This window comes from Pan paniscus, chromosome 6 (genome assembly GCF_029289425.2).
Source record: "Pan paniscus chromosome 6, NHGRI_mPanPan1-v2.0_pri, whole genome shotgun sequence".
NCBI classification, from domain to species: Eukaryota; Metazoa; Chordata; class Mammalia; order Primates; family Hominidae; genus Pan; species Pan paniscus.
Genome location: NC_073255.2, coordinates 89093228 through 89104017, shown reverse-complemented (window position 1 = coordinate 89104017; position 10790 = coordinate 89093228).

The window sequence follows — 10790 nt, the reverse complement described above, 5'->3', positions numbered from 1 at the left end:
TAAGGAAAATGATTTTAAATTTAAAACATTAATGTAATTCAAAATATTATATTCTCCACTTTATGGCAAAAACTTGTGGGATCCTTTCCACTTAAACTTAGTTTTAGTTTTTCTTTACATTTTTGATTTCTCACCAAAGCAATGCCAGTACTTGGACTTTAGCTAAACACTTATAAATTAGGCATCATTTAACTTATTTTTAGTAATTATTTTTTATAATTGCAATATACCGTATATTCATATTATTGAAAGCAGGTCTCTCATTTTACTCTGAGACATTTAAACCAATAAAAATGTAAACCATTCTGCAAATGCATTATCCAGTTCATGAATAAGTATGTACCTTGTCCCTGCCTCTTCTTTTGTAACATTAATATAAGGTTATAATCCTGTGCATTGTAACATTAATATTAGGATAGTATCCCATACATTGCAACACCAGCACATCAGCTTGTACATTATGTGGTCCACCAGCCACTTTGCGATACAAATAAAAATGACCAAAATCCAAACTTTTAAATCTGACTTCATCATTTCTCAACAACTAATATATACAACACATAGAAATCATTTAGGTGCTTTATTTCATTATGTCTTCATGTACTCTCATAATCAGAGTTAATAAGGGTTAAAAATATCACTCATAATTCAAAATTGATGGGTGACTATGCAAGCTTTCCAGCTTGATTTGTCACACATGGAATAGTTTAATGTAACTGTTTTCCCTAAACTAAGGCTGTATCCTCACATGTGTAAGTGCCTTTCTGAGACTATTCATTTAAAAGCTGGCATTAAACCTTAGTGTTTGAAGTGAGCGTGTGTGTGTGTGTGTGTGTGTGTGTTCCATGTATCCAAAGATGCAGAACAAATCTGTTGTTCACTAGGGTGACTCCCACGCTAGACTGAAGAAGAGCAAAGCATAGGAACTTCCAACTAAAGAGAAAAAGGAGATCCAACTATAGATACTGTTTCAGAAGAAACACTAAGAAAGAGGACTTGAGTATTTTAACTGCTAGTAGGTAATAGCATCTTTGATAAAGTTCTTGCTCTTCCAGAAGAGGGAATCAATTTTCTTCTGCTTATTCAGCCTTCACTCTTCATACACACAAAATGTCTACTCCCTAAGTATATGACTTGCTAGAATGGAAAGATTACCATTATCTATGTTCAGGGTGTTTTTAGAAATAAGCCAAGACTTTTGGAACATTTTAGTGACCCTCCAAGCCTAAATACTTGCTATGCTTTGAAGAAACTTTGTCTAGCAAAGAGTTTAACATCCTTACATCATAGACTGTGAAAAAAAAAAAGGAAATTAGGTATTGCAGATCAGAATGCAGATCAGAAGGCTGGGCATGGTGACTCACGCCTGTAATCCCAGCACTTTGGGAGGCAGAGGTGGGCAGGTCACTTGAGGTCAGGAGTTCAAGACCAGCCTGGCCACCATGGTAAAACCCCATCTCTAGTAAAAATACAAAAATTAGCCGGGTGTGATGGTGAGTGCCTGTAGACCCAGCTACTTGGGATGCTGAGGCAGGAGAATCACTTGAACCCAGGAGTCGGAGGTCTCTGTGAGCAGAGATGATGCCACTATACTCCAGCCTGAACCTTAGTGTTTGAAGTGTGTGTGTGTGTGTGTGTGTGTGTGTGTGTGTGTGTGTGTGTGTGTGTGTATTCCATGTATCTAAAGATGCAGAACAAATTTGTTGTTCACTGGGGTGACTCCCACACTAGACTGAAGAAAAGCAAAGCGAGACTCCTTCTTAAAACAAAACAAAACAAAAAAAAACTTCACAAAAAGCAACATTGGACAATTCATATCTCTGAAACTTATTGGTGTTTACAAAATCCAGCTAATCAGATTTGACAAGTTTAGGGTATGTCACTAGATTAATCTGTGGGTTTCTATAGCACTTATTATCCTCCACGTAGCAACACAAAATACTCACATAAGCAAAAATACTAACTTGTAAAACGCAAAATGTTAAAAATGTACGCAATTGTTTTTGTATTATTTTTACTCAGACATTCCCTGTGATCTAGTGACAATGTAAAGTATAAACAGTTTTTGTGCTACTCTTGATCCATGGCAATATAAATAATTCAATTTATGCTGGAATTGGGAAATTTACTTTTTAACAAACATCTTCAAACACAATGTAATATAAAAATAGATTTTTAAATATACATTTTGATTTTTAATTAAATAGTTTTGTTTCTTTCTGCTTCATTTCACAGAGTCACTTAATAAAATCCATGGTACTTACAGAAAAATTCCTGATGTCATATGCATGTGTTTCACTATAAGGCAGTTATGAGGTTGATAAAATTTCTTCTACAAATTTTTTCATTAGACATACGCAAATCAATAAACGTAATCCAGCATATAAACAGAACCAACAATAAAAACCATATGATTTTCTCAATAGATGCAGAAAAGGCCTTTGACAAAATTCAACAACGCTTCATGCTAAAAACTCTCAATAAATTAGGTATTGATGGGACGTATCTCAAAATAATAAGAGCTATCTATGACAAACCCACAGTCAATATCATACTGAATGGGCAAAAACTGGAAGCATTCCCTTTGAAAACTGGCTCAAGACAGGGATGCCCTCTCTCACCACTCCTATTCAACATAGTGTTGGAAGTTCTGGCCACGGCAATCAGGCAGGAGAAGGAAATAAAGGGTATTCAATTAGGAAAAGAGGAAGTCAAATTGTCCCTGTTTGCAGATGACATGATTGTATATCAGAAAACCCCATCGTCTCAGCCCAAAATCTCCTTAAGCTGATAAGCAACTTCAGCAAAGTCTCAGCATACAAAATCAATGTGCAAAAATCACAAGCATTCTTATACACCAATAACAGACAAACACAGAGTCAAATCATGAGTGAACTCCCATTCACAATTGCTTCAAAGAGAATAAAATACTTAGGAATCCAACTTACAAGGGATGTGAAGGACCTCTTCAAGGAGAACTACAAACCACTGCTCAATGAAATTAAAGAGGATACAAACAAATGGAAGAACATTCCATGCTCATGGGTAGGAAGAATCAATATTGTGAAAATGGCCATACTGCCCAAGGTAATTTATAGATTCAATGCTATCCCCATCAATCTACCAATGACTTTCTTCACAGAATCGGAAAAAAACTACTTTAAAGTTCATATGGAACCAAAAAAGAGCCTGCATTGCCAAGTCAATCCTAAGCCAAAAGAACAAAGCTGGAGGCATCACACTATCTGACTTCAAACTATATTACAAGGCTACAGTAACCAAAACAGCATGGTACTGGTACCAAAACAGAGATATAGACCAATGGAACAGAACAGAGCCCTCAGAAATAATGCCGCATATCTACAACCATCTGATCTTTGACAAACCTGACAAAAACAAGAAATGGGGAAAGGATTCCCTATTTAATAAATGGTGCTGGGAAAACTGGCTAGCCATATCTAGAAAGCTGAAACTGGATCCCTTCCTTACACTTTATACAAAAATTAATTCAAGATGGATTAAAGACTTAAATGTTAGACCTAAAACCATAAAAACCCTAGAAGAAAACCTAGGCAATACCATTCAGGACATAGGCATGGGCAAGGACTTCATGTCTAAAACACCAAAAGCAATGGCAACAAAAGCCAAAATTGACAAATGGGATCTAATTAAACTAAAGAGCTTCTGCACAGCAAAAGAAACTACCATCAGAGTGAATAGGCAACCTACAGAATGGGAGAAAATTTTTGCAGTCTATCCATCTGACAAAGAGCTAATATCCAGAATCTACAGTGAACTCCAACAAATTTACAAGAAAAAAACAAACAACCCCATTAAAAAGTGGGCAAAGGATATGAACAGACACTTCTCAAAAGAAGACATTTATGAAACCAAAAGACACATGAAAAAATGCTCATCATCACTGGCCATCAGAGAAATGCAAATCAAAACCACAATGAGATACCATCTCACACCAGTTAGAATGGCAACCATTAAAAACTCAGGAAACAACAGGTGCTGGAGAGGATGTGGAGAAACAGGAACACTTTTACACTGTTGGTGGGACTGTAAACTAGTTCAACCATTGTGGAAGTCAGTGTGGCAATTCCTCAGGGATCTAGAACTAGAAATACCATTTGATCCAGCCATCCAATTACTGGGTATATACCCAAAGGATTATAAATCATGCTTCTATAAAGACACATGCCCACGTATGTTTATTGTGGCACTATTCACAATAACAAAGACTTGGAACCAAGCCAAATGTCCAACAATGATAGACTGGATTAAGAAAATGTGGCACATATACACCATGGAATACTATGCAGCCATAAAAAGGATGAGTTCATGTCCTTTGTAGGGACATGGGTGAAGCTGGAAACTGTCATTCTCAGCAAATTATCGCAAGGACAAAATACCAAACACCGCATGTTCTCACTCATAGGTGGGAACTGAACAATGAGAACACTTGGACACAGGAAGGGGAACATCACACACCTGGGCCTGTTGTGCGGTGGGAGGAGCAGGGAGGGATAGCATTAGCAGATATACCTAATGTTAAATGACAAGTTAATGGGTGCAGCACACCAACATAGCACATGTATACATATGTAACTAACCTGCACGTTGTGCACGTGTACCCCGAAATTTAAAGTACAATAAAAAAAAGAAGAAAATTCAACATAGACAAAATCTCTCTTTGCACTATAAAGGTTTATTTTTTTCTTCTGTAACATATCTGTGTTTGGGTATATCCAATGATATATCCAAAGTATAGCAAGTATTTAGGCTCAAACTGCCATGGTTTTGACAGTGATTTTTTTTTAAAGTAAGCCAAAATAAATAAAAATGGCATAAAACCTCATAAGGATTCATGTAACGATTACATGGAGAAATTATTTTCCCAGGTAGAGCAAGCCATCTAATTATTTCAAATATTGAAACAAATCTAGCCATTCATATAAATCACCCACTCATTAGCCTAATGGATCTTTGAAAGTATATCAATGGGGGTTGGGCGCGGTGGCTCACACCTGTAATCCCAGCCCTTTGGGAGACCGAAGCGGGCGGATCACGAGGTCAGGAGATCAAGACCATCCTGGCTAACACAGTGAAACCCAGTCTCTACTAAAAATACAAAAAATTAGCCGGGCGTGGTGGCGGGCGCCTGTTGTCCCAGGTACTCGGGAGGCTGAGGCAGGAGAATGGCGTGAACCCGGGAGGCGGAGATTGCAGTGAGCTGAGATCACGCCACTGCACTCCAGCCTGGATGACAGAGCGAGACTCCGTCTCAAAAAAAAATAATAAGTGAAAAAATAAAAGTACATCAATGGGATGCAATTAAGTTAATATTCAATAACTTATCAAAGAAGGAAACTTTTATTGTTTCTTCCAGACCACTCAAAACAGTCAACAATATATATTAAACTTAACACAAATTTTAACTTTTTAAAAAAAATCTCAATATGAAGTCCTTTTAGAGTTGACAAAGATGTCAGTAAGATGTAATAGTAAAAGCAATTTTTATTAATTATCTATGATGATATGGACATTGTACTATATCTTTTAGCAGATGTATGTCCCTATGCAAGTCTTTAACAATGTAAATTCAGCAATTATTATCTTACTAAGTTTTCTATATAAGACAATTTACTTTTATTAAAGGAAATATAACAAATACTTACTAGAGACAGAAGAGAGCTGAGAATAGAATGGAGTAAGTAATAATAAAGTCACTAAACTAAGGCAGTTGTATGTTTGTTGTCATAATATATAGCCAGATTATAGCTAGGAGAGATTTTTAGAAATTAATATTGAACCCTGGAGCTTCAAGGTAGATGTTTCCATTGAACTGTAAAATAGGATTAATTCAACGAAAATGCTAAAATTATGGGGAAGCTAGCAGTGGAAGTATTGTTGGTTGCTTCACCTTGTAACAGTATTAATACACAGACTTACTTATATTGCATTTCTTTCATACAAAGTATGGAAATGCTATAAAATAGTATTTTAATAGTACTATAGTACTTTAATAGTATTTAAATAGTATTTAAATTTAATGGTATTTTAACAGTACCATAAAATACTATAAAATAGTATAGTATAAAATACTATAAAATGCAATACAAATAGCCTTTTAACTTATTTACATTGCAATACTCACAAATGCAAAGTATTATTTTTGCTGAATTTGATGCATTTCCTCTTTATTATACATTGTTGACTGTGAACACTTAAGAGTTAACTTTTATTATTGTTATTCTTTATGAGGTGCTTAATTTCTAGCTGAGAAGTAAAAGTTCAACAGCATGATACTCTTAACTACAATGATGTATTAATATAAGAAGTATAAACTCCTAAACTTAATAAATTCTAATAGGATTTCTATGTTGTCAGGTTTAGAGTAAATAATTCAATATATTCACCAATTCTTTGGGAGTAAAGATATGCGGTATGAAGAAAACAAATTACTATGTAAAAATAAACTATGTCTAAAGTATAAAATAAATATAAAATAGCAGATGTTTACACATAAAGGGAGGATCAGTGGAAGTTATTTTTAAAAAGTGAAAATATTTTCCATTGTATTTATTGATATTATTCTTCAAATAAATTCTTTTCAAATAAAATATTTATTTCATTCTGCAAAAAACCTTAAAATACAACTTGCAAATTACTCTATATTAATGTCAATCATTTCGTATTTTTCAGTTAATGTGAATTGAGTAAAATATCTTGAAAATTAAAAACACCTCATAATGTCACCAGCTCAAAATGACCAGTATGTTTGCAATAGCATTTACTAAAATCTACATAATGCTTATCACCTGCCAGACACTACACGCTTTAAATACATAACTTATCTAATATTCTTAAGGTGCCATTACTACCCCAGGTTAGTTATCTTGTACATATAGCTAGCACTAACTGACATACTCAGGAATCAAAACTAGGTGGTCTACTTAGGAGACTGTACCTTTAACCATTGCTCTACCCCACCTTCTGAGGAAAATGATTCTGCCAGGGTCTGTATGTATTTGAAAGTCATTAATTAAACTATAATCAATCAGAGATGTCAAATGTGAATATGCTTTTCTCATTATGAAAGTGAATTTGTGAGTTACAAGCAATGAAAAGGAAAGTGAGCATAATAAACATGCCAAAAGATTAAAGAGTGTAAATGTTAAGAACAGAGACAGTACAGATAAAAAGCAAATAATCATATTTAACATTCGAGGTCATACCATTTAAATTATCTACATGTACCAAAAAACTACAGTGGTATCACTTATAAATTATGCCCCAAGAGAACCGTCTCATTAACCTTGTTCAAAACATTAATGGTACTTTATTTCTAAAATAATAATGATCAAAATGTTTAAACAATGTTTTGTTTATTAAACAACACTATTCATATACCTCACATTTCTATGGAAAAAAAGTCAATCTTTATTTTCAGAAAATTTGACATAATTTGTTTTTACCTTTTAAAATACAAAGGAGTATAGAGATCTGACTCTATTATTCTAGCCTGAAGTCAGTCAAGAAGAAAGTACGACTCTTAATAAATGTGGATCTACTTTCCTTTGAAGGTATCTTTGAAAGGAGCAGTAGGAGGGAGAGCAATGTAGATCTTCTCTAAAACTGAATTTCAAAGGATTTATTTGGCCCATCTTCCACATGGGAAGAATTAGAATTTTTTTTTTTTTTTGCCTTTTATTTCCCATTGTGAGATCCTAAATGGGAAAATAAGTCCAGGTTATGTAGGTCTCTATGCGGTATTAGATGCAATAGCAGCCATAGTGCAAGGAATGTAGGCCACAAAGGCCTGTGTAACTGGCTGCTGTGAACTTTAGTGGCAAACCTTAAAAAAGGGAAAAGAAAAAGGAAAGAAGACCTTTAGCACTTCCATATAGATCTCAATATCACTCAAAAAACTTTCTTCAACTGGGTCTGATGCATTAACGAAATCATAGAATTACTGCTAATTTAGAATTACATACTTTGGTGAGGAAAGTTTATTATTACAAATAAAATGCCATAGTTTATAAAAAATAATTGGGTGTGACAATAAGCCATATTTTAATATGTGGTTTATTATTGTGTGGATTAAAAGCAGAAAGCTTAAATTAAAAAGATAATTCCTTGAATTTCATTAAACAGTTTTAAAAATTGTTTTGCAGGTATTTAAACAGTGTAGAAACACTGTGAGATATATACATATATATATATAATGTCTTAAAATCCCAACATTTTAAAAGGAGCTCACCTCCTTTTAAAATTATGACAGATTAAAATTATGATAACTGTAATGTAAAATTAGGCAAACAAGTAAATAAAATTAAGTAAATAATGCAATTTTACCTGGTGCACTTATTAACAATATTCTTATTATTCAAATCTTACCTTTTCTTTATAAAATCTTCCTTAAACTATGATAATTCTTGTGGTTTCTGTATAATACCCAATGTCTGAATGAATATTCAAAAATCAGTCTCATTAATGTTTTAAAAATGCAACTGCTAAACAAACCATGTTTAAGTTTTTCAGCTATGCTAGCTTTTGCATCTCTCGAAACATAACTACTGGGCCAAGAGTTTCTAAATGATTTTCCAGTAACTGACATCTGTATTGAAACCTAAGACACACAGGCACTATAGTAAAGGTTCTGAAAAATTTCATTTTTTATAATCATAAATAAAATTAATCTATGATTTGACGAGGAAAAGAATTATTAGAATAGCAACATGAATCATATTTAAAAGAATATACAAGAGAATTAATTATTCCACAAAAGGTAAAAGAAACATTTTGTTTTGTTTTGTTTTTGGTCAGCAGTGATTCAGGAGATGAACCAACTGTGGGGCTCTGTGGCTATCATTATACAAATTTATCATCAATGAACCAGTGAAGCACGAAACTGAGGGTTAATATAGAATGAAAAGAGACTTTCCCCTCAATATATCACTTTAGAAGCATATATTCTGAGTTCTAAAAGCAATAATCTTCCACATAAAATTCAATACAAGAGTGATCTCCAACCACATTAGATCAAATTATGGCAAGATTCAAATAATATCTAATCCAGGTCCTCATCTTATATAGGAATCCGTGGCATATGGTCATTTCAGCCTCTTCATGGATACCCACAATGATGGGAACTTCAGCCAACAGGGTGCTCACGAATTTTTGGAAAACTCTGTTAGAAAGCTCATGATTTAACGAAAGTAAAGCTGCTTCATCCTTTCAAATTTCTCATAGATTTATCACCATTTTGTCCTGTGGGCTATCACAGGATAGTCAGAATTCCTTTTCTTACCTGATAGCTTTTCGCTATTTAATGATAGCTTTCATTCTTTCACTTCTCCAAGTTAAGTCTTTCCACGGCATTTCATAGAATACATCTATAATACACAATAATCTTCCTTTATTTCTCTTTTGAACTTACTCTTTGCTAGCGTGACAGTTTGCCAACGTCCGCCTCAACAAGGAGTGCTCAGAATTGAACACAACATTTAAGATGTGATGATCATTGCAAACTATAATACGGCATCCGTTTGTGGGACTCTATTAAGTCCAATTTAACAACGCTTAACTTTTGCAGCCACGTTCCATGACAAATATCAAGCATTTGGCCAACAAAACCATGGTCATTAGTTGTGTAGTAGACTTTTCGTGCCCAAAGATTTTTCCATTTATGTCTATTCCTATAAGGTGGTATTTTGACATCGAACATGTTAACATGAATCTCTGTATTTGAACCTTAGGTATCTTATCTTCAAAAATATCAAGTTACTCTATTTTCCTTCCTACCAAACTCATATCCCTTCAGTGTTAAATAGTATGGAGCTATGTTGACTTATAATAACCTATCTCAATTTATTACCTCTTAATACTCAAGAATACCCAAGGAAAACATTTTCTTGTATGGCAATTTACATTTAAGAAACCTTGCCCAGTACTTCTTTTTATCTTGTTTATTTTAAAACAAGTTTTTTAGAGAATAATTTAACAGTGCGGTACATCTCCGTAAGAGCATTTCTTAGTAGTTGATCATGATTAAGTGGCAAAATGCAGGTAATGACATGCTCAATTCCACCTTTGAGTCAGGACAGTGTACATCGACGACAACAACAAACCCTTATGCTAATATGCCTGTGACGCAAATATCCATACATACCGCACACGAATTGTGCAGTGAGCTAAAAAAGAAAACAGAAAAGAAAAAAGCTACTACTTTATTCTACTTAAAGTTGTCCTCTATTCAAACTTATATCTCACTCTTCTCTCCTTCTGCACCATAATTTTCTTTCGAGCAAAGACAGGGAGTTCTGGATGATTCCAATCTCCCCAAATCCACATCACAGCCTCCAATTGAGGTTCATTTAAGTCAGGTTGGAGCTGAGGGAGCCTGGGCTGGAACCGGCCAGGGTTTCATCCAGCTCCTCCCCCAAAACACGCCCCCCAAATCGGAGCCAGAGGAGAGCTCAACCACAGAGGACTTCCACTCAATGAGGGCAACCCCTGAGTAAAGTCCATGCCGACAACCATTCATCTTCTCCGACCCCCGCCCAGCACTAGACTGCGCTCCTAGCACCGCGCCTTCTTCCGGAGCCTCCTCCCCCAGGCTGGCTAGGGGTGAGCGCAGGGGTTAGTCAGTACGCACGTGACGCGCGATGCCCACATGACACGACCGTGGGCGGGGGAGGGGGACACGGAGTGAAGAAGGGGAAAAGTTACAGAAGACCCGTCAAAGCGCCCAAAGCAATTTGTCCCTTCTTTTCTTCGCC